The following is a 22534-nucleotide window of genomic DNA, read 5'->3' as shown; positions in this document are numbered from 1 at the left end:
GGGGAGAGAATAGGTGCCTTTCTAAATCTGCCCCCGTTCTTCATCCTCCATTAATCCTGCACTGGGAAGGGGCTGGACTAGACCAGTGTTAGAAACTCAAAGTATGTAAGATAGGAATCAAACAGCTCCTTGAACCAGGGTTACGGTGACCAAAATGGAATGTCTAGCTGCCATTTGGGGGCCAGGCGGCTCAAAGGTCGTATTTTTTCAATATGACTCTTTGGTTCCTCAAATTCATTCTTTTTTATATTTAAATTCTTATTGGTTTTATAAACTTTACACAAAATCCAATTCATACACTTTTCTTAGCGATTCGACTTCCCATCCTTACATTCATGAGGTTTTCCCCTACAGATAAATTACGTACCTCTACTTACGAATAACTCTACAGTGGTGCCTTGCTTTTTGCATTGCGAGTTTTGCATTGCGAGAGGCATTCGTAAGACGACAAAATTTTCTATGACCGCCGCTTCGTGTTATGAAGCGCGGCTATAGAAAGCGGCAAAGGAAGATCAGCTGTCAGCGCGGGAAGCTGACAGCTAACCTTCCTTTGCCAGGGGGGACGGAGCCGAAACGCGGCGGTGCGGCGGCTGCCCCTGCCTGTCTTCCCCTTGGCTCGGGGAAAACAGGCGGGGGCAAGCAGTGCCCGCTGTGATTCGGCTCCGCCCCCCGGAGCCACCGCACCACCGGGGAAGACAGGCGGCGGGGGGAGAAGTGCTTCTCTCCCCCGCCGCCTCGCTGCGCACCAGCGGCATATGACGGCGCTTCGGAGAAGGTCTCCGAAGCGCCGTCTTATGTTGGGGGAGGCAGGCGGGAGGCGGCGGCGGGAGAAGCTCTTCTCCCGCCGCCGCTTCTCGCCCCGCAAATCCGGCATGGAGCACAACTTCGGAGACCTCCGTGTCGGGGGAGGCAGGCGGGAGAAGAAAAAGTGTGGGTTAAGGTCCGTAAAATACGGTAATTTTTTTTTGCTTCTTGGGGGGGGGAAGCTGCCCCCCTCACCCCTTGCTGGGTACGCCCATGGTTGCAACTGACCCATAGCCAGTTGCAAAATCATCCTGGCAAATTTCAACTGCTGGGTTAAACGACCCTTGGGGTCCTTTCTACCTCTACAATTCTGTAATGAAGGGGATCACAGCAAATGATCCGAGAGCCCAGCGAACTCAGGGAATGGAGATGGCACCATGTTTTAATGAGTCTGTGTGTCAAAGCAAGAGGATTTTGACAGTCTGAGTGCAGCTTCTCCCAGGAAGCTACTTTATACCAGATCAGAATATCTGACCGCCTAGCGCTGTCACTGGATGTCAGACTGGATGGCTAGCAGCTCTCTAGCCAAGGTAGGTCTTTGTCAACACCTTCTACCTGGTCCTTTCTCAACTGGAGATGCCTCAACCAGTGTGATGTGATGTGACCTTTGCCAGGAAGGAAAGCATCTGGACCAAGCATATTGAGATGGTTGCCTGTGGACATCACCCCTCTCCCCCTTCTTGCCTCTGCCTGCTGCCAGGCGTATGGAATGGACTTCCCAACTGCACCCGGAACCTGAAACCTGCAACGCTAGCAAGTTTGGAGCCGACTCATACATATGCAAGCATCGGTTGCAAACAGCCGTTACTGAACAACTTGCAGCTGAATATTGTAAACTGCTGACTCAGAAGAGCAAGGTGGTTCGGTGACCTCGGGTGATTTTGAAGTTTTGCCCGTGGTTCATCAGCATGCATGAACTTGCCCTTGTCAGGGATTCAAAAGATGAGGAAATAAATATGTCACCGGATGTGGGGCAGAGACACTACACTCGCTTCCTGGCAGGAGAGCTGCGGCTGTTTGCAGGAGGAAAGAGGAGGAAGGAAGGAAGGAAGGAAGAGGAGAGGAGGAGGAGGAGTGTGGATTTGATACCCTGCTTTATCACTCCCCTTAAGGAGTCTCAAAGCCGACTAACAATCTCCTTTCCCTTCCTCCCCCACAACAAACACTCTGTGAGGTGAGTGATGCTGAGAGACTTCAGAGAAGTGTGACTAGTCCAAGGTCACCCAGCAGCTGCATGTGGAGCGGGAAACGAACCCGGTTCACCCGATTACGAAGCCACTGCTCTTAACCACTACACCACACTGGCTCTCAGTGGAGGTCAGTGCGGCACAAACACACTGGCAGAGCCTCTCTGGTGCGCCTGCTGCTGCTGTGTTTGCACCGAGCTGACTTCCCTGCTACCTCCCCACCTCCCCCGGTGAGCAGCGGTGTCCACTTGCTGGGAAAAGAGAGACATATTTTCCTGCTGCTGTGTGCATACACACCTAGACCAGATCTGCCCAGAGCCGCCCTGTTTCCTTCCAGCGGAGGAAGAAGCAGCAATTTCTGCAACTGAGGCATTGGCAGCAAGGCAAGCACAGATGAAGCAATTTGAAGACGCCTGGCTGGGGTCACACTCTCACACACATCTCAGGTCAAAATTCAACAACAGAATAGACCATCTGTCCATTTCTAGATGGTGTCCACGCAACCCCACCTGGGTTAAAAAACCTGCTCAGGTAGCAGCACACCTGAGATTCTTCTCCCTGGGCCTCTGAGTGGGATTGTGAACAGAAGGAGCTGAAACAGCTTCTATGACTGTGCTGGGTGACCTTCACAAACCCCAAGGAGCCAGCCCCAGAGCTTGGCATCCACCAACAATTCCTGACAAAGAGATTATCTTCTGCCCCTTGTTTCAGGAAACTCTCTGAGGTCCGGAGTCACCCTCCTTTCCATAGCCACCAGAACCTGCCTGGTCCGTCATCCCTGCCCCCAAGGAGGTAGGCGAGAGAATAAGCTTCACCCCCTTTGTCTCTTCTTACCCTCCTTTGTCTTAGGAATGCACCAGAGGAACACCTAGTAAATGCACAGGAATGTATTACAGTGGTGCCTCGCTAGACGAATTTAATTCGTTCCACGGGTCTTTTCTTATAACGAAAAATTCGTCTAGCGAATCCCATAGGAATGCATTGAATTTTTTTTTTGCCCATAGGAATGCATTAATTGAATTTCAATGCATTCCTATGGGAAACCGCGATTCGCTAGACGAATTTTTCATAAAACGAATTCGTCTAGCAAGGCAACCTCCGCTCGAAAAATCCTTTCGTTAAGCGAAAATTTCGTTAAGCAGGGCATTCGTTAAGCGAGGCACGACTGTACATGAATCCTGCACAGTGGCAGAGCTCCTGTTTTGCATGCAGAAAGCCCCCAGCTCAATCACTGGCGTAGCACCTGCAGCTGAAAAGGACCAGGTAAGTTGTTGATGGGAAGGACCTCTGCCTGAGATCGGAGAGCTGGAGTAGACAAGTCAAATAGTCTGATCTGCTGCAAAGACGGTGTCCTACAAGTTCCAATCTTCCCAACGACCTTATATCCTGTTCTGTTCCACTTTAACTGCAACGGCTTGCAGCACGGAGATGAATTTGCCTACAGCCTTATTAAGTTCTGATTAGCCCTCCCCTACTGGGGAAATCCCAGGCCAGGAAAGTTGTGGCAATGATGTGGTATCAGACCACGTTGACGGCACCTGTAAGAGGGAACGGCCAAGAGCTTGTCAACGCCGCTTTGAACTTTTATCTCGCTCTCTCCCGAGAGCCCTGCCAAAAAAGCAAGATCTAGCCATGGCCTCATTTCTTCCTTTGAAAAGATCTCGGCCCTGGCTACATGGGCAAGAGATTTGCATCTCTCCACCGGGCCAAGAGACGGGGTGCTAATCCGAAGCAGACCAAACAGCTTCTTGGACCGGCTACAACACCGCTGGTTCTTTTGGGAGAGATGCAAGCACTGAGAAACATATGCTCTACTCGGCAGATCGCAAATATTCACACACCCCACCCCTCCAGGAAAGAATTGCTTTTACCGAGGCTCAAAGAGAGAAGCGTGGAAAAGGGGGCACACACGACATGCCCAGAAAGCAAAACAAAAGAACAGGTTGCCCGATAGCGGAGGCTCCCAGCTGTGGGGAACGGGTGTGTCCTAAAAAATTTCCTGTCCCTTCCCTATTGTTCCCGAAATCAGTCCTGGGCGAGGCTTTCCTACCATCCCATTAACCGCAGCCATGCCCTTCCTCAAAGATGCCAGATTACAGACTGTAAACCCTCCAGAACAGGGGAATTCAGAGCATGGGTATGTAAAGTAAAAATGTATAGGGTTTTTTCTTTAATTAAACAAAAAAACCAAATTTACTTATGATGAAGGATTTGCCACAATATGCCCTGCGGTGCAGCGCTATCAGTAAAGACAGGCCAGCTGACTTAGAAGAAGCCAACAACTTTTGTGTCCCATTAACACAAGAGAAAGAAAAGAAGGTGCGAGAGAAACCAAAAAAATCTTGTTTCCTATCCGCAGTGTTGATAACCACCGGTGGGTGGGATGGGGCTAGGTACATTTCAAGAAGTCTCCAGCCTCATTAATTACCTCGCGAAACTGAGGAGATGGGACCGGGTTGAATAGAATTCAGTTTATTCTGTTGCAATGAAATGTGTGTCGCCTCGGTTTCCTCTTCTGTAGGCTCAGACATGTTTAGAACAGCTTTAAACAAAAGACCCTACAAACTACCCTGTTTCTCGTATTTTAAGACGTAGTCATAAAATAAGCCATAGCAGGATTTTTAAGCATTCAAGGAATATAAGCCATACCCCGAAAATAAGACATACTGATAGGCGCAGCAGCAATGCCAGCTGCGGCAGGAGGAGGAGGAAAAAAATAAGACATCCCCAGTGTTGTTGTTTTTTTGAAAAATAAATATAAGACGGTGTCTTATTTTCGGAGAAACACGTGTACAAGCCGAAATCCAGGATGCATAATATCGGTAAGTCTCTGACCCATCCGATGTGAAACCTCTGCAATCGTATCAGAATCAGAGAGCACTGGATTGGGACCAATACAGTAATTTTATTGGTGCTTAATGACTACCCAAGCCTCACTTTGCTTCTCAAACAATGGCAGTCTTATTCTTTCCTTTGATGCTAATCACACACACACAGAGAGAGAGAGAGAGAGAGAGAGAGAGCGCTAGCTGGCTTTTCACTGCTGAAGCAAGCCTTCCTTTTTAAAAAAAGAAAAAGGAGTTGAACTATTTTAGGTTCAATGTGCTCACTTTGCAACGAGACTAGGGGCTCTGCAGAGAGAGACAGGCCCATCCTTCTCAAGAGAGGGGATGCCTTTTGAAGGAAATCACGCACCAAAAACGAGTGTGCGGGGATGACAGCCGACGGACGCCTTACCTTCCCCTGTTCAGAGATTCCCAACACAACGCACATCGAACACTGGTGTGGCAAGCCGAGGCACGCACTACAATCCTCACACGGCTCCAAAAGCACTGGGTAAGCCTCGGGACGTGGTTCTGTGAGCAGGTTCCGGGTCCATTGAGGGCAGAAGGCTCCTAAAACTTCCCAATGTTACCTTCGCTTTGCGCGAAGGTGCTTCTCCCACCTCCTCAGAGGCATTTTGCTTCCCAGTCCCTGCCTCTTCTCTTCTCTCTGAAGTAGGAGAGGCACTCCTGCGAGCGGCCAGAAAGCCTCTCCGTGCGTGGCGGAAGGAGCACCGGCAAGCGTGAGCCTCGGGTGCGCTGGGGCTCGCTCTGGCAGCGACTCAAGAGCTCTGAAGCTTGCAACGTGCTAAGAATAAGCCGGAGGCAAGCATCAGCTATGCGCGCCCCTCCTACGGAAGCCTTGGGTGTGCCAGGCCCTCGTCACACCAGCAGTTTCCTCTTATTTCCAACCCAGAAACTGCTGTGTCGAGAGAGAGAGAGAGACGAGCGCACAAACATCCGCAGACCAGAAACACGCTGAATCGGAAACGGACTGGGATCGCTGCCAGCGACGCCGGCTCGCTTGGGTAGCCAGGGCCAGGAATTGGGGTGAGAGAGAGGGGGGAGGGTTGGTGTTGCTCTAAGGATCCCAGGGCTTTTGGGGAGGAGAACCCCCTCGTCTTGCAGATTCTAAGTCTTTGTAACAAGTGGGGTTGTGAGAAAAGACAAACTGAGATATGAAGCCAAAACTTCGGGGAGTCTTGGTTTTAGACCAAGCCAGGCCACGGGGTCCATATAGATCAGTGTTGTCTGTCCTGACTGCCAAGGGGTCTCCAGGGTTTCAGAGGCAGGGGTCTTTGGACTGAACCCAAGACTTCTTGTACACCATGCATAGATAGGATCATAGAATTGTACAGTTGGAAGGGATCCCCCGAAGGTCCTCTAGTCCAACCCCCTGCAATGCAAGAATCTCAACTACCACTATTCGTTATCATTGCTGTCAAACTCATTTCAGGTAGAAAAGGAGGAAAGGATTCTGTTCTTACAGTTGTATTTTTTTTTGGGGGGGGTGTATGCATGAGATCATAGAATGCTAGGTTTGGAAGGTACCCTAAGAGTCATCTAGTCCAATCCCCTGCAATGCAGGAATCGCAACTAAAGCATCCATGACAGATGGCCATCCAACCTCTGCTTAAAAACCTCCAAGGAAGGAGAGTCCACCACCTCCCGAGGGAGACCGTTCCACTGTCAAGCAGCTCTGTCAGAAAGCTCTTTCTGATGTTCAGTCGGAATCTCCTTCCTTGTAATCTGAATCCATCGATTCAGTTCCTACCCTTCGAACCAGCAGCAAACAAGCATGATCCGTCTTCCATGTGACAGTCTTGAGATATTTGAAGATGGCTATCATATCACCTCTCTGTTTCCTCTTCTCCAAGCTAAACATGTCCCGCTCTGTTCCCCCTACGGGGCTCTCCTACAATTCAAATTCTCTCCTACTAAGCGATGGACCTTCCCCAACAGAAGAACCCGCCTGGGACTTTGAAAATACCCCCCCCCAACTTGGCAACTTTCCCCCCACAATGTATTTACTCCTGCTTTCCTTTTTCCAGAACCCCTACCAGCTTGCTGCAACATGTTGCTTTGACGAGCTGGTAAATTATAAATTTGGAAATCTGCAAACCCATAGCTTAGGAAGAGCTGCGTGTTAACCAAACCTGGGTTTGGTTAAAGGAAGGGAGGAAGAAGCAATTTTGAAAGCAGCTTTAAGAAGGCATCGCCCGTCCACGCAGGAACCTTCTGTTGTAGGAAGTACAAAGCGTTCGTCCCAGGGTGGGGGAAAGAGGCTCGGGAGAATCGCTCGCTGAAGTTCCTCTCCTACAATAACAGAACCCGTCCCTGGAGTCTCACTTCCGACACCCGAGGCTTACCTTTCAGAAGAGGAGCACCCCCAGGTTGCCCAAACGCCTCTTGCAGCCAGATTTTCGCCCTGCTGAGGACTGCTCAGTCCCCCTTCGAAGAGGCTGCCGGCTAAGCCAGTGGCGTGATCTGCCTGACAGCTCTTGTTTTGCAACGCTTACCTTCAGCAGGGTCATCGGCTGCTTAGCACCGCGTGCACACAGCCTCAAAATAGAACACAAGGGCTAAGCACATAAGTAAACGGGAACAGGGAAGCCGAATGAAGCGAGGGATACGCCAGCCGGCAAGGGGGACGGATGGACGAGAGAGAGAATCTTTGTCGATCGCTCCCCCTCTGCACAAAACAGCAGCAGCAGCAACGAAAAAGGAGAAGGCAACTTTTTTTGTTATAAAGAGAGTCCCATGCCAGCTGTTGTTGTTGTTGCTGCTGCTACAGGCTACTTCCTGCTGCTAGCAACTTTGCATTTTGGTGGGTGCCTGTGAGAGGCAGGCGATATAAAGGCTTCAGAATGTGGCAGGGAGGCAAATGCCCAAGGAGGAGACCCCTTCCAACTTTTGCAGCCCTTGGGAAATATTATTGCTGTTTCTAAATCCCATTAGCTTTTAAGTGCAAGCCCTGTTCATCTGGCTCACCCTTGCTACCAGTGTAGGTCATGTTAAATCTACACACACACACACACACACACACACACACACACACACACACACACGCCAAAGCTCTAAGCTTGAATCTCAGAAGCCAGGTCTCTCTCTCTCTCTCTCTGTGTGTGTGTGTGTGTGTGTGTGTGTGTGTGTGTGTGTGTGCACATTTGCAGTAGCATTTTTTTTTTTTGCGGGGAGAGGGAGCGATTCAGTGTTGCACAAATCTAACTGCCCTCTTCTGTGACTAAAAAAGAGAATCTTGCAAATGAAGCTTACTGGTGCAGATCTGCTTATTTTAGGTAACGCGTGCAGGTCGCAAGCAATTCAGTGTTTCCAGGTGCAAAGATGAGCTCTGCGTTTGTGCTTGTAAAATGTGAGAAGGCATGCGCATGCCTGAGTGTGCACAATGCGCAAACTGTTCCACCAGCGGTCTCTAGAGTTACCCGTTCCCAGCAAGGTTGCATCCATATCCCATTTTACAGTAATTATGAGCAGTACTTATAACAACGACAGTACCTTGGAGAGTTTTACAGCGGCGATAGTAATGGAAAACCACTATTTAAAAAATTGCAAGCAGTTACTCCCAGTGGTGCTATACCACCGCCTCTGGCAACTTAGGGATAATGTTGATAACCAGCAAGCCCCAAAGGCATATAGGGCTTATAATGCTAAGGAAGAAATTATCCCTTGACCCATAGTTCTTGATGATGTGATTAAACAGCCCTACACGTGGGACGTGGAGCGGGGAGCAAACCGGGCGAGAAGTTCTGGTATCCCCCTTGGGAGAGAGGGGAGCAAAGCGGAGCTGCTTGGCCAGGGGTCTATTTATAACCGTAAATCACATCGCCGAGCCTGCCAGAGCCAGGATGCAGCCGCTGGGCTAAGGCAGCTTTGAAGGACATGCCCTCATATCCTGTGCAAACTTCTCAGGGCTGTTTGAGAAACATTGGCAGGCTCCTCTCTCGCAATGGACACCTGCCCCACAGCTGCTTGGCGCACACATCTGGCTTTTGTTTTCAAGATGGCAGGGGGAGGGAATCGCTTCGATTTTACGAAAACACTTAAAGAAGCTAAGAACAGCCCTGTTAGTTTCGACCAAATAAAATCCACCTAGTTCAGCATCCTGTTCCCACCACAACCCCTCAATAGCAGACAAGCCTATCCGGAAGCAAAGAAGAAAAGCACAAAGGGGGCGCTGTTCCCTCTTTGCTGTGCCCAGAATTGGAGAGCTGGAAGGGACCCCCGAGGGTCATCTTGCTCAGCCCCCTACCATAGCTGCCAAGTCTCCTGTATACGCCGGGAAATCCCCATTTTTCCAGCTGTTCCTAGCTGGAAAAACGGGTTTTCCCCCCCCCCCCGGTTTATTCTGGCGCGGCGGCCATTTTGGAACTGGGCAGAGCATGCTCAGAAGCGACTTTTGATGCTGCTCTGCCCAGTTCCAAAATGGCTGCAGTGCGACTTCTGGCGCGGCGGCCATTTTGGAACTGGGCAGAGCAGCATCAAGTCACTTCTGAGCATGCTCCGCCCAGTTCCAAAATGGCGGCAGTGCTACTTCCGGTCTGCTACTTCTGGCCTGGTCCCTTATTTCTCCGACAGCAACTTGGCAGGTATGCCCCCTATATGCCTATAATTCAATTGTGTCTGGGATCTACCATGAATGCAGCCTCCTGAAAATCCAAGCACGCTTGCACAGACCAGTGGACAAGCATGCCTTGAAAACTTCACCGGGTCGATGAAAACAGGAAACAGAGTGCTAGTTGGCTCCGCCGCCAGCCTCTCCAGATTTGGAAAGGGTTTATTTGCTCCTTCACCAGGCTAATTTCATCTGGGTCAGGCTCTCTTCTCTTCCTAGCCAGCCTGCCCCCCATACAGATGCACAGAGCCTGCATGGGGTTTCGTAATCCCAGCCAAACCAACAAGCGCCCCTTTCCCCACAAGGCTAAGCTTGCGAACATTCCGCTGACAGTTCTATCAGTCACAGAATGCCCACAAACATTTCAACATCACTTGCAGTAAACAAACCAGCGTCCGAACGCTTCAACGCCGGCAAAATGTACACTGTGCAGGCGGGCACAAAAGACACACACACACACACACACACACACACACATACATACAGGCAGAGCCAACAATGACGCCAGCTCACCACCTGCCAAGCTATTATTCATCTGGCACCTCTCTGCATGCATCACAGAAGGAGTAAGTGCTCAGGAGGACTTAGGGAAGGATCACAGGGAGATCAAACTCTTAACCAACTTGATCCAGATTTCAAACACATCGAAAGCTACTGAAGTGGAAAAGGCTAAGGAGGCATCTTCTCCCCACCGTTCTCTGGGGAGAATTTCGCCCTGAAACGTGGACTGGGGACCCCAGGGAATGCACGGCGCATGTGTTTTCTTTGCACCATGTACATTGCGTCGTGACGCAGGGTATTCCAGAGCAATATACTCTGAAATGGAGCAAACTGCATGACTGGCCCCTCCTGCAGGTCACAGAGCAAACCTCCTCCTCCTGTTGCCGCCACACCCCCTGCGGAAAACCAGAAAGCTGTCAGATAATGGGAAGCAGTGTTCAAAACTCCCATTGTTCCAGGCGCATTTTGCAGCAGGGAATTTCATTAGCGCGAGCAGCTTCTGAGCTCTGGGCTCAGTATTGGGCCTACGATTTCAGATTAAAACTGCAGAGTGGAAGGCAAGGAGGGCCTTTATTCTGCCTCCTCACTTCCAGCTACTCTGTGAAGACTGGAGAAGAGACCCTCTTAATAATAATAGGGTGTGGGCAGGGGAAGGACTAGACCATGTGGAAAATGAACATATTTTAGCTGCATTTCATTCATTTTCATGTTCTTGTTATAAAAAAAGCATGCCTAGACGTTCTGTTGTTGCACCCGTAACCTAGATTTAAGCACTTAAGACGAGCCCCTCGCCCGCCAGTGTTAGAAATTCCCCAGGCGCCAGGCACATTTTGCAACTGGAACGGGTCCAACTGCGACCATGTGGAGATCTCTGGGTGCCAGGCTGGTGACAGGTGTCTCCACCTGGCTGGTTTCTCCAGCTTTCTTAAACAGGTAAGCAGAAGAGCTTATTCACTGCCTTTATCTCCCACTGCATTTTTCTCCAAGAAGTGCCTGGTTCACCCCCCTCCTCAAAAAATCCGCACAACAACCTTGAGATGTAGGTGAAGAGGCTGTGGATGACTACAAGGTCACCCAGTGAGGTTCATGATGGAGTGGGTATTTGAACCCATTATCTCCCAGGTCGTAGTCCGGCACTCTAACCACTACAGCCCGTCAGCTTCCAACATTGCCAGGGGAAGAAGTTGCAAAAGGCTGTATTTCAAGTTTCACACAGTGGAAAGGCCTAGCCTTTCATGTCTCCTCACTACTACCCCATGTGAACTCTGCAGGAATCCTGCAACATGCACAAAAAATGCAAGCATGCACTGGCGGGAAAAAGCTTGCAGTGGCATGGAAGATGTCGATTCTCGTTTCTCCCCGGACATGTGGCCATCGAGATCAATACCTTTTAAACATTAGCAGAAATTATGCTGTTCATCATCAGCACCATGGGCCTTCCCTACCGAGCCCCTTTCCCACCAACCGGTTCTGAAGTTTGGAGACAAAAATCTGGAGGAACAGAAAAAAAACAACCATATGAAGGTACTGGAATATTTTAGCCCCGGAGGCCTGGACCAGTTTGAACATGGCTGAGAGGAAACCATTCTGCCTGCGTGCAGAAAAAGCTTTTCATCAAAGGCTGGAAAGAGGAAAACTCATCACCTGGAAGGCAGGTAGGGACTGCCCCTGTTTTGTATGCAGAAGAACAAGTTTCTGGCAGAGTCAGGAGGAAAACGCAGGACTCCGAGCCCTGTGCTTTGTCGCGAAAGGCGTTGGGGGAACTCAACACGAAGAGACGTGTGTGTTACTTCACACAACGCATTATGATTAAGAAAGCCAAAAGCAGGTTCATCTAGGGCAGTGGTCCTCAACCCCCGGGCCACGGACCGGTACCGGTCCATGGATCAATTGGGACCGGGCCGCCCAAGGAACATTAAATACAATTAAATTAAAATTATTAAATCAAAACAATATAAATAAAATATAAACAATCAACATCCCCTCCTCAGCGGGCTGTGAAACAATCAACGCCCCCCCCTCAGCGGGCCACAGTAAAATTATCAAACGTTGACTGGTCTGCGGCGATAAAAAGGTTGGGGAGCACTGATCTAGGGCAGCTGGAAGTTTCGGGACGGATCAAAGAAAAGTCCTTCTTTATGCAGCACATAGTTCAACTATGGAATTCGCTTCCGCAAGAGGCAGTGGTGGTTTTAAAAGATCAGACAAATTCTCTATTAGCAATGGCGGCTGTGCTCTTGTCTCCACAATTGGAGAAAGCGATGCTTCTTGTGCTAGGACAGGCTTCCTCAACCTGGGCCCTCCAGATGTTTTTGGCCTACAACTCCCATGATCCCTAGCTAGCAGGACCAGTGGTCAGGGATGATGGGAATTGTAGTCTCAAAACATCTGGAGGGCCGAGGTTGAGGAAGCCTGTGCTAGGATCCTGCATGTGGGTTTCTCACGGGCACCTGGTTGGCCACTGTGAGAACAGGATGCTCTGATTCAGTAGGAGGCAGAATCCTACGTTTCTTCCTGCCTGGAACATCCATAGGCATACATCTCTGCAACTCTCCCAGTTTGAGCTCCAGCAGCTCCTGCTTGGGGAACTGGATGCCAGCCTTAAATCCTGCACAGTAAACAATGCTCAGCTTGACAGGTGAGGCGTGGGAAAGCCAGCGGCCCCAGAGAGCATGACGCCACCATGCACCTTGGCGGTGGATGACTTTAGCCTCAAAGGCCACCCTGGAAACTAATCGTCAGCCTGACAGCTGCCACAGATGTCTGCATGTCCCTGTAAACATAGGCAGCGTCGCTGGGATAATTGCAAGGTGATGGCTGTCTAGGCTTTGCACCAAGGATATAGAGGGGATCAGTGACGCTCGACAGTTTGCAGGAGCAGCTATAAAGCTGTTGCCTTCTAATGTACAAACGTCAGTGCTGACTATTGCTGGGTCAATCCAAGTTTCATGCAAGTGCCCCTGAGAGAGGTGGAAGAAGGAACTTAAACTACATCAGATTGCAATTGGGGAAGATAAATAATAATAATAATAATAATAATAATAATAATAATAATAATAATAATAATAATATATTTCTACCCGGCCCATCTGGCTGGGTTTCCCCAGCCACTCTGGGCAGCTCCCAACACAATATTAAAAACACAATAAAACAACAAACATTAAAAACTTCCCTAATCAGGGCTGCCTTCAGATGTCTTCTAAAAGTCAGATAGTTGTTTATTTCCTTGACATCTAATAGGAGGGTGCCACCACCGAGAAGACCCTCTGCCTGGTTCCCTGTAACCTCACTTCTTGCAGGGAGGGAACCGCCAGAAGGCCCTCGGAGCTGGAAGCTCAGTGTCCGGGCTGAACGATGGGGGTAGAGACGCTCCTTCGGGTATACTGGGCCGAGGCTGGTTAGGGCTTTAAAGGTCAGCACCAAAACTTTGAATTGTGCTCGGAAATGTACTGGGAGCCAATGTAGGTTTTTCAGGACCGGTGTTATATGGTCTCGGCGGCCACTCCCAGTCACCAGTCTAGCTGCCACATTCTGGATTAGTTGTCGTTTCCGGGTTACCTTCAAAGGTAGCCCCATGTAGAGCACATATATAAAAAGAACCCCCAAAACAACAGGAGGAAAGTTTCCATCCCAGCCTCTTCCCTGCGATGCGGTCTGCGAGGTCCCTCCAAACTCTAAAAATTATTTGATTCTATACTTGCAGGGAGGAATTACTGTTCTTGCGGAGGGAGTTATTGCTTCCTCCCACCTGAAGTAGGAACCTACTGCGTTCCTATAACAGAGCAAGATCCATTATTCTGCTCCCAATAGCAAACAGATGGGGTAGAGCAGTGTGCATTTACTGCTTTGAACACAAGAAGGGTACAAAGCTTCTCTCTAAGAGGTTGGTTTATTTGGAAAACGCAGCCCAATTGCAAGAGGAAGTTTACCATTACACCAGCCTTGTTTTAAAAAGTGTTTTCATTTGGAAGTTCATGCATCATGGTAAACTATGAACCACGCTTTACTGTACGCAAGGAAACCGAATCTGCTCAGCTTCTTGCATCTGGGAGGAGGAAACAAACCATGATGCTTAGCAATATGCCCAGAGGACGGATTAAGACCTGTAGCCAAGGTGTGTGCTTGGCTTAATGATAGTGGGGTTGTTGGAAGGGGACACGAACCACAACCCCTGGCTCAGACACAAGGCTAAAGCCAGGGATTGTGGTTTCCGAAAAGCCATGGTGATGTGTGTTCACAGTAAACCGTTAACTGTTAGTGTAACGTGCGCTCTGGACTCTAATAAGGTGTTTAGGCAAAGGAGAAGGTTACGTACTTAAATAAAATGGGGTTCAGACCAAGGTTAGCTTACGAGCAAATCCCAGGGTCAGCATGCAATTCTTAAAATTCTTAAATGTGGGACGGGATGAGAGTCGCCACACACAAATTACGTCAACCCCTTCAGAGCCTAGAAATTACTATTAATATATTTTTATTTATATACCCACCTTTTCCCCCCGACAGGGACTGAAGGTGGCTTACAGGTAAAAGAAAGAACAGCTAAAGACATAGGGGTGAAAAACCATTAATTAAAAAGCAATTAAGTCACATTCCTTGCACTTTTGCCTTTCACATAAGCAAGATGGAAAAGTTGAGCTCCCTGTTTTTTTCTGCTACTGCCAGGAGCTGTAATGCATTTTATGTGATCTTGTATCTGAAGAAGTGTGCATGCACACGAAAGCTCTTACCAATGACAAACTTAGTTGGTCTCTAAGGTGCTACTGGAAGGAATTTTTCTCTTTCATTTTTATTTTGTAATCTTGTTATATTTATATTGCCGAAACATTGGGCTTTTGGGGGTGGGGGTGGGGAAGGGGTATCCTTGTCATATTTGCTGTTGTGTTGTTCTACAGATGCTCAAAGAACCTTCCCTTAACCTGGCACCGTACAAGTGATTTGGCCTTCAACTGCCACCAGCTCCAGCCTGCAGAGCCGTCGGATTCTGTCAAAAAACCCTGTGAGATTCTGGCACCAGCAGAACAATTTTATGCCTCCTGATTTATACAGGCACAAGCAGTAATTTTCAGGTACGGACCAAGTGAAACTCCAGGAAATGCCGAGCCTTTCATTTTCTCCTTAACGAAAGGCAACAGACACGCAACGGGCAGGCTGCTATTAAGTTTTGCCGCCAGCTCCTTTTCCAGAACCCTCAAATTGGCCGTAACTGCAGAAGCCGCGAACAGGATGGGACAGGGGAGAGGGAGAGAAGAGGGTGCCATCTAAAAGCAGCCCACTCACCCTGTAACTACCACTTCCCAGATTGCCTTGCTTTGAACTAAGGTGCATGTTAAGCAGGGAGGAAACTTTCCTTTGGCTTTGCTACCCCTGCTGGGATAACCACCCAGAAAGAAAAGCAGAACTCTTTTGACCTATGGAGGGTCGGTGAAGCCCTGGGTTCAAATTCTCCCCGTCCTGAGGCAGAAAGGTACATTAGGAAATGCAAGGGAAGGGAAGGGAGCGGTGCAAGCAAGCTGTGGGTGCAAGCGGCTGCCTTATGAGGAATGGTTGAGGGACTTGGGCAGGGTGGATTTGATTTAAATCAAACTGATTTAAATCACGATTTAAATCACGATTTAAATCACTAGTCAGTAAGGCTTGATTTAAATCATAGTTGATTTAAATCATAAAGACTAATTCTTGCTGGTATAACTTTAATATGCAAGTAGATGAAGATTTTTAGAATAACAACTTTTCATATTAGTTTTTTTTTATCCCCAGTTTAATAGGTTAATCATTCATATTTGGACAACTTTACTGTTGTACTTAGGAAGGAGAAAAATAATCATTACCTTAATAATAACAATTTAAATAGATTTATTCAACTGAAACAATAACATTTCAGCAAATGTTATTTGCTTAAACAAACATCCATGTTTGTTAACTAATTTGGCTAAACAAAAACAAAATATATATATTATAAGAAACTTAGACTGTCAGCCCAGCCTACACATGAAAAACTTAAATACTGTCCACTCCAAACAATCAGAAAAATATTGTTTCTATTCTATTCACTGAACTTCTTGAAACTTAGCACTGAAGGGGTTGTTTCTGTATTCATAGGTTTGTAGAACAATAGGAGTAAGGTATTTTTCTCAACTCTGTTCATGTTATAACATTTTTGCTGTGAAGAAGAGGCATGTGATCTCTGTTGAGTCAAATTCAGTTTTGAGAACTGCAAAAGTAAACCAAGTACCTGTGATAATATCTTGTAGGCAGAGAAACTGCCCAATAATCTTACAAAAACCTCTGGAAGAGCATGACATTGTGAATGGATTAATGGAATTTATTTACCCCCCCCCCCCAAATTAAACATATACAACCTTATACTACAAAATTAAAAAACTAATCTTTATTTCATGATGGAATAACCTTTGGATGGTAATATGTTTTCCTCAAAAAGCATTTTATTAAAAAAAATCCAATTTAAATTAAAAAAATCGATTTAAATCAAAAAAATCTGATTTAAATTAAAAAAATCCGATTTTTTTGATTTTTTTAAAAAAATCATTGATTTTTATCCACCCTGGACTTGGGTACGTTTTGCTTGGATACGGCGGCTGCCTTCAAATACGTGGGAGATGGAGCAAGCTTGTTTTCTGCTGCTCCAGAGGGCGAGACTGGGAAGAAATAGATCCAAATGACAAGAAAGGAGATTTCGACTAATCACGGATGCAGCGATTGAAGTGCCATCACATTTGCAAAGCGAAGCAAGGTCCGGTATGGTTCCAAATTGGCTCTCCTTCCTTGGAGCTTTTTAAGCAAAAGTTGGATGGCCATCTGCCGGGGAATCTTTAACTAAAATTCCTACACTGCAGGGGGTTGGACTAGAGGACCCTCGGGGTCCCTTCTCACTCTACAGTTCAATGATTCTATATGCGCTGCAGCTGAGAATAAATGAGGTTCCTAGCCAGCTGTGTGTGATAAAAGCAAAAGCAAAAAACAAAAAAACATGCAGCCAGGCCTCCACCTCTTGCCACAAGGCTGACCATGTTAATCTCATTTATCTCCCTGCACCCAGCTGTTGGGGAAAAAAAATCAACAAAACGTAGAACTCTGGGGAGTAATAGAAAATGCCTAGGACGAGAACAAAGGGTGAATCTTCAATTTTCAATTCCTGGAGAAGCCTGGGAAGTGTAGTTTACCCCTCACACAGTTCCAATTCCCAGCACCCCAAACTAAAGCTCCCAGGTAGTGGTTTCTTTCCTTAAGGGGGTGGGATGTGCTGTGACCGCACGGCAGGGGCATAAAGGAGGAAAGATTCATCCCCCCACCTCCAAGAATGGCAGAGCAGGAGGTTGGGCATAATATACAGTTGGAGGAACAGGAAAGATTATGGAAAACAAATTTAAAGTTTGAAGATTGTATGTTATTAAGAGAAAATTATTTGAAAATGATATATAGATGGTATATCACACTGGAAAAAATTGCAAAAGTACATAAAACAGGATCTAAGGTATGTTGGAGATGCAAAGATGTATGGTGGGAACGCAAGAAGCTTAAAGAATATTGGGAAATGATATATAATGAATTTTTTAAAATGTTGAAAAAAAACCTTTGTTAAAAAACCAGAATCTTTCCTGTTTGGGATTTTCGATTATGATATAAGAGAGGGAAACTGGAGATTGTTTATGTATGCGACAACAGCAGCAAGAATTTTATTAGCACAAGTATGGAAAACAGAGAAAACGCCAGCAAAGGAAGAATGGCAAGCCAAGCTTATGGACTACGCGGAACTGGCTAAACTGACCGAGAGGATACATGAGAAAGACAACACTGATTTCAAAAAGGAGGGGGAACCATTTATAAACTACTATATAAAAAGACAGTACAGTCAAGTACAGTCATACCTCGACATCTGAAGGCTTCGACTTCCGAAGTTGAAGCCTCTGGAAGTCCTCCTGGCGCACGTTCGGCGCATGCACAGAAGTGCAAAATCGCGCTTCGCGCATGCGCTGTAGCAGCGCTTCGACTTCCGAGGACGGCCGCGGAACGGATCGTCTTCGTAAGTTGAGGTACCACTGTATAAAGAGTTGGACTCATTGGCAGGTTTTGACTAAACTTTCACAACTATATAAGAGGTAAAACCAGCAGGGTATAGAAATTGTTTCATAAGTCAATACGGAAATACGGGGGAAGCCAAAGAGGGGGGAGGGGAGAAATATGGATATATAAATTGTTTAATTAAGATTTGTGGAAAATTTGTTGTTCTAATTTGAAAATTCAACACACACACACACACACACACACACACACACACACAAGAATGGCAGAGCAGTCAGGAAAGGGTGCAGCAGAAGGCAACCAGGTGGGCATCTCGCCAAAAGTATAACCTGCAAATCAACCTAGATTTGTGCATGACCCAGATGAACAAAACTTGGGTGCTCCTAAGCCATCAAGGGGGGGGGGGGAGAGGCAGCCGCATTAGCTCTCTCTTTCACCTCGCCCAGGTACAGCCACATCTTGCAAAAATCCTAGGATTAGATTGCTCACTGGAGATTAAACTGTTGAGACACAGCACGTCCGCTCATTCCTCCTTGGGCTCCAATTCCCTTTCCTCTCAAAGACGGCTTCCTTTGAGATGAAAGATTTATCTGCCCCCATCACCCTAAAGCTGTCGCAGCACAGCCTGACGAGCTGCCTCCTATTCAGGGTGGATAAAAATCAATGATTATTCTTTTTATTAAAAAAAATCAGATTGTTTTTATTTAAATTGGATTTTTTAAATAAAATGCTTTGGAAGGAAAAACCTTTCTAAAGATAGATTTCTATTTAGGTTGCATTATAGTCCAAAGGCTATTCATTAGGAAATAAGGATTTGTTTTAAGATTTGCATCATGTGTGCTGAAACTCCATCTAGGGTTTTGTCGTGGTTATTTTTTTAAAAAAGTTTAACCACATCGGTTAACAAACATGGATACATATGCTATAATGTCATTGTTTTATTTAAATAAACTGTTTAAATTGTTATGGAGGAAATGATTATTTTTCTCCTTCTAATCAAGAACAGCAGAAAAGTTGCCCAAATATAAAGTTAACTTATTAAACCTCACAATAATTTCATAATTATCTGTCAATCAATTTCTAATGGCATAACCAAATCAGTAATTTTTGATGTAACTGCAAAAGTTACTCTGAAAATTTATTATTCCAAAAATGAAACCTTCATCTGGTTGTAAATATTAAGATTATACCAGCAAAAAAAGAAAAGAAAAGTGATTTAAACCAAGTCTTACTGACTAGTGATTTAAATCGGTTTGATATAAATCAAATCCACCCTGGTCCTATTCCTCGCCCAGGTGCAGGTAAAACTGTGCCACCTTGGCGAACTTCGGCTCAACTGCATCTCAAGGCATGGCCTGGAGCCACCGCTCCCAGGGGCTCAACCCTACGCCAACGTTACAAGGCCAGAAAAGCAATAAGTTACAGCGACATCCTTCCTTTCCCCCTCCATCCTGCTATATATATATATAAAGGATACCGGGCAGCTGGAGAAGGTTCAGAAAAGGGCCACAAAAACGATCAAGCGTCTGGAACATTGGTAGGCAACCTAAGGCACGTGGGCCGGATGTGGCCCGGGAATCAGCGTGTTTTTACATGAGTAGAATTGTGTGCTTTTATTTAAAATGCATCTCTGGGTTATTTGTGGGGCATAGGAATTGGTTCATTTCCCCCCTTCAAAATATAGTCCGGCCCCCCCACAAGGTCCGGCCCCCTGCTAAAAAAAGTTTGCTGAACCCTGCACCAAAACGATCAATTGTCTGGAACAACGCCCCAATGAGGAATTCTTTCTCCGAGTTCTCCTTTGTGTGCCTCCTCCACGAGAAATCTGAAGGGTGGTGTAAGGGGGGGAAAGTACAGAGAACCTCCCCCTTGCATCAGAAGTAGCTCCTCCCCAGGCAGTGATGGAAGGAAAGAGAGGGGGAGAAGGGAGAAAAGGAAAGCATGGAGTGTAGACCCTTTCCTCCGGTTCCGGAATTACGCAGGAGAAAGAAAGGGAGGAGATTCACTGTCCCGAGACTCCTATGTTGGAGAAGATCATGTGGGGGGGGGGGGCAGTGCCGGATTCTGCATCGGAATGAGCAGACATGTTTTACACACCCGTCTCACTGTAAATAGACTGCAATAATAAAAGCTGTTTAAAGACAAGCATGCGGAGTGTAGTTACTCTGGAGTAGTCGCAAGAACCCCTGACAGGTGGCAACATGAAAACGGGCCTTTTCTGTGGTGGCTCCCCTTTTGTAGAATGCTCCCCCCAGGAAGGATCGCCTGGCACCTTCATTCCATATCTTGAGGTGCCAGGCAAAAACATTCCTCCCCTCCCAGGCCTTTGGCTGATCAACATCCAATACACTTTTGAATGTGTTTGGGGGAGTATTGATTTGTTCTTGTTGATTTATTTATTTTTATTGATTTATTGAATTTATATACCACCCTATACCAGGAGGTCTAAGGGCAGTTCACAGAAAAGATCACAACCTATAAAATCAAAATAAGAGTAATAACCCCCCTTCCCCCCCAAAAAAGAGAGCCACATTTTAAAAGGGCATAGGATGTCAATCAAGTCAACCAAAAGCCTGGTAAAAAAGGAACATTTTTGCCTAGCGCCTAAATGTGTCTAATGAAGGCGCCAGACGAACTTCCCTAGCGAGAGCATCCTACAGACGGGGAGCCACTGCAGAGAAGGCCCTGCTCTCATATTGCCACCCTCTGGACCTTGTATTTCTATGCAGTGAACAGCCCTGAAATCTATGGATGAAGAGTGGCATACAAATCTAATAAATAACAACAATAGATGTTCTGTGCTTTGTGATATTTTTAATTTTTTTAATTGGATTTTTAAAATAAAATGCTTTTGGAGACAAAAATCTTTCTAAATATAGTTTTCTGTTTAAGTTACATTATAGCCCAAAGGCTATTCATCAGGAAATATGGATTTGTTTTAAGTTTTTCATGTGTGCTAAAACTCAGTCTAAGTTGTTGGTTTTTAAAAAGAAAAACCAAACAAAGTTTAACCACTTCAGTTAACAAACATGGATACATATGCTATAATGTTATTGCTTTAGTTAAATAAATTGTTATTAAGGAAATGATTATTTTTCTCCTTCCAATGAAGTACAGCAGAAAAGTTGCCCAAATATAAGCAGTTAATATTAAACCTCACAATAATTTCATAATTATCTATGTATTTCTAATACTGTAGTATAACCAAATCAGCAAATTTTTGATATAACTGTAAAAACTACTCAGAAAATTTATTTTTCCAAAAATGAAACCTTCATCGGGTTGTAAATATTAAGATTATACCAGCAAGAATGAGCATTTCTGTAAAAAAACAACAAAAAAAACTCCAGTCTTACTGACTAGTGATTTAAATCAATTTGATTTAAATCAAATCCACCCTGCTGTATACCCAGATGAGACCTACATGGACAACAAGAATTAAGGCTGCATTTTATTTAATCTTTTTTTGCTAGCACAACTTACTCTGTTGTTGCTAAGTCTGTCAAGGGGGTGAGGAGTTCTGGAGGGGGAGAAATGGGTCCTGCCTCCAGCTATGAATAAACTTCATTCAGGTGCCCTCTCGACTTCTGCGGTTTACCACAGTTTGCCTACACATTCCCCAAATATAGCAATTGTGATTGAGGCGAAAGAGGGCCGGTTCTTAATTTAGGGGCCTTGGGGCAAATGGCGGTTTCTGCGACAGCGCCTTGGACCACATCACTCTGCTCATGCAAAAATTCAGAAGCCTTGCAAGAAGACCCACAACTGACCCTCCTTGCTACCTCTTCCTCTTTGCCCTGCTTTCCTGTCCGTTTTTATCCTACAAAAACATTGGAAGAGGAAGAAAGGGCCTGGTTTTGTCCCCCCACCTGCTAAACTCTCTCATGCATGCTAATAATAGCGTGCAAGTCAAAACTGGGCAAGGTCTGATGGTACCTGGTATTGCAAACTAGCTGAAGTCAAAAGGGTGTATCGGAAGCTAATTCATAACCCAGGCCAGGGGTTGGCAAGGTTTACCGGCCATGGGCCGAATCACTCCCACAGAGATAGTCTGTGGGCCGGACTGGCGCAGCACGCTGCCAGAAATCGTGTCAGTGCATGTCCGCGGCGCCTGAAATAGTTTCTGCACATGGCCAGACGCTGAAAATCTCACTTGCACAGAAGCCATTTCCTGCGTCTGGACATGTGCAGACACGATTTCCGGTATCTGTGCGTGCGCAGACGCGATTTCCGGTGCTGCTAGGTAAGTCGTTGCGCCAGTTTAAAACAGCGCTTGCCGAGGGGCTCGCCGAGTGGGCGGCTCAGTTCGGGGCGGCTCAGGGGCCAGTAAAACGGTCTTCGTGGGCCGCATTCGGCCCATGGGCTGCACGTTGCCAACCCCTGACCCAGGCAGACAATTTGTCCACCAAGTGCGTCCTGACTGGTGGCTGCTTTGCAAGCAGAAACTGCCCTCTGTCCCATGCTGCCCGAGACCCTCTTACTAGAAAGAAAGAAGATTCTACCTAAACTACAAGAAAGAAGATTCCACCTAAACATTAGGAAGAACT

The 22534-nt window shown here is 46.7% G+C and overlaps 1 protein-coding gene across 3 annotated transcripts in view; it reads right to left on the bottom strand.

Annotated features, from left to right (window-relative positions):
• PTP4A3 (protein tyrosine phosphatase 4A3) overlaps positions 1-22534 on the bottom strand; it is a 99719-nt gene that overhangs the window by 32629 nt on the left and 44556 nt on the right. Inside the window, exon 1 of one of the 3 annotated variants that reach the window (XM_060277568.1) lies at positions 7183-7813. The exons of 1 other annotated variant lie outside the window; for it this stretch is intronic. The gene's annotated coding sequence lies outside the window, so the exon portion shown is untranslated. Of the gene's footprint in view, positions 1-5228; positions 6765-7182; positions 7814-22534 lie in introns of those variants that run through there. One more of the 3 variants, XM_060277570.1, reaches the window with a different exon arrangement.

This window comes from Zootoca vivipara, chromosome 8, assembly GCF_963506605.1.
Source record: "Zootoca vivipara chromosome 8, rZooViv1.1, whole genome shotgun sequence".
NCBI lineage: Eukaryota > Metazoa > Chordata > Lepidosauria > Squamata > Lacertidae > Zootoca > Zootoca vivipara.
Note: the sequence above shows the minus strand (reverse complement) of the source record. Positions and strands in the feature narration are given on the sequence as shown.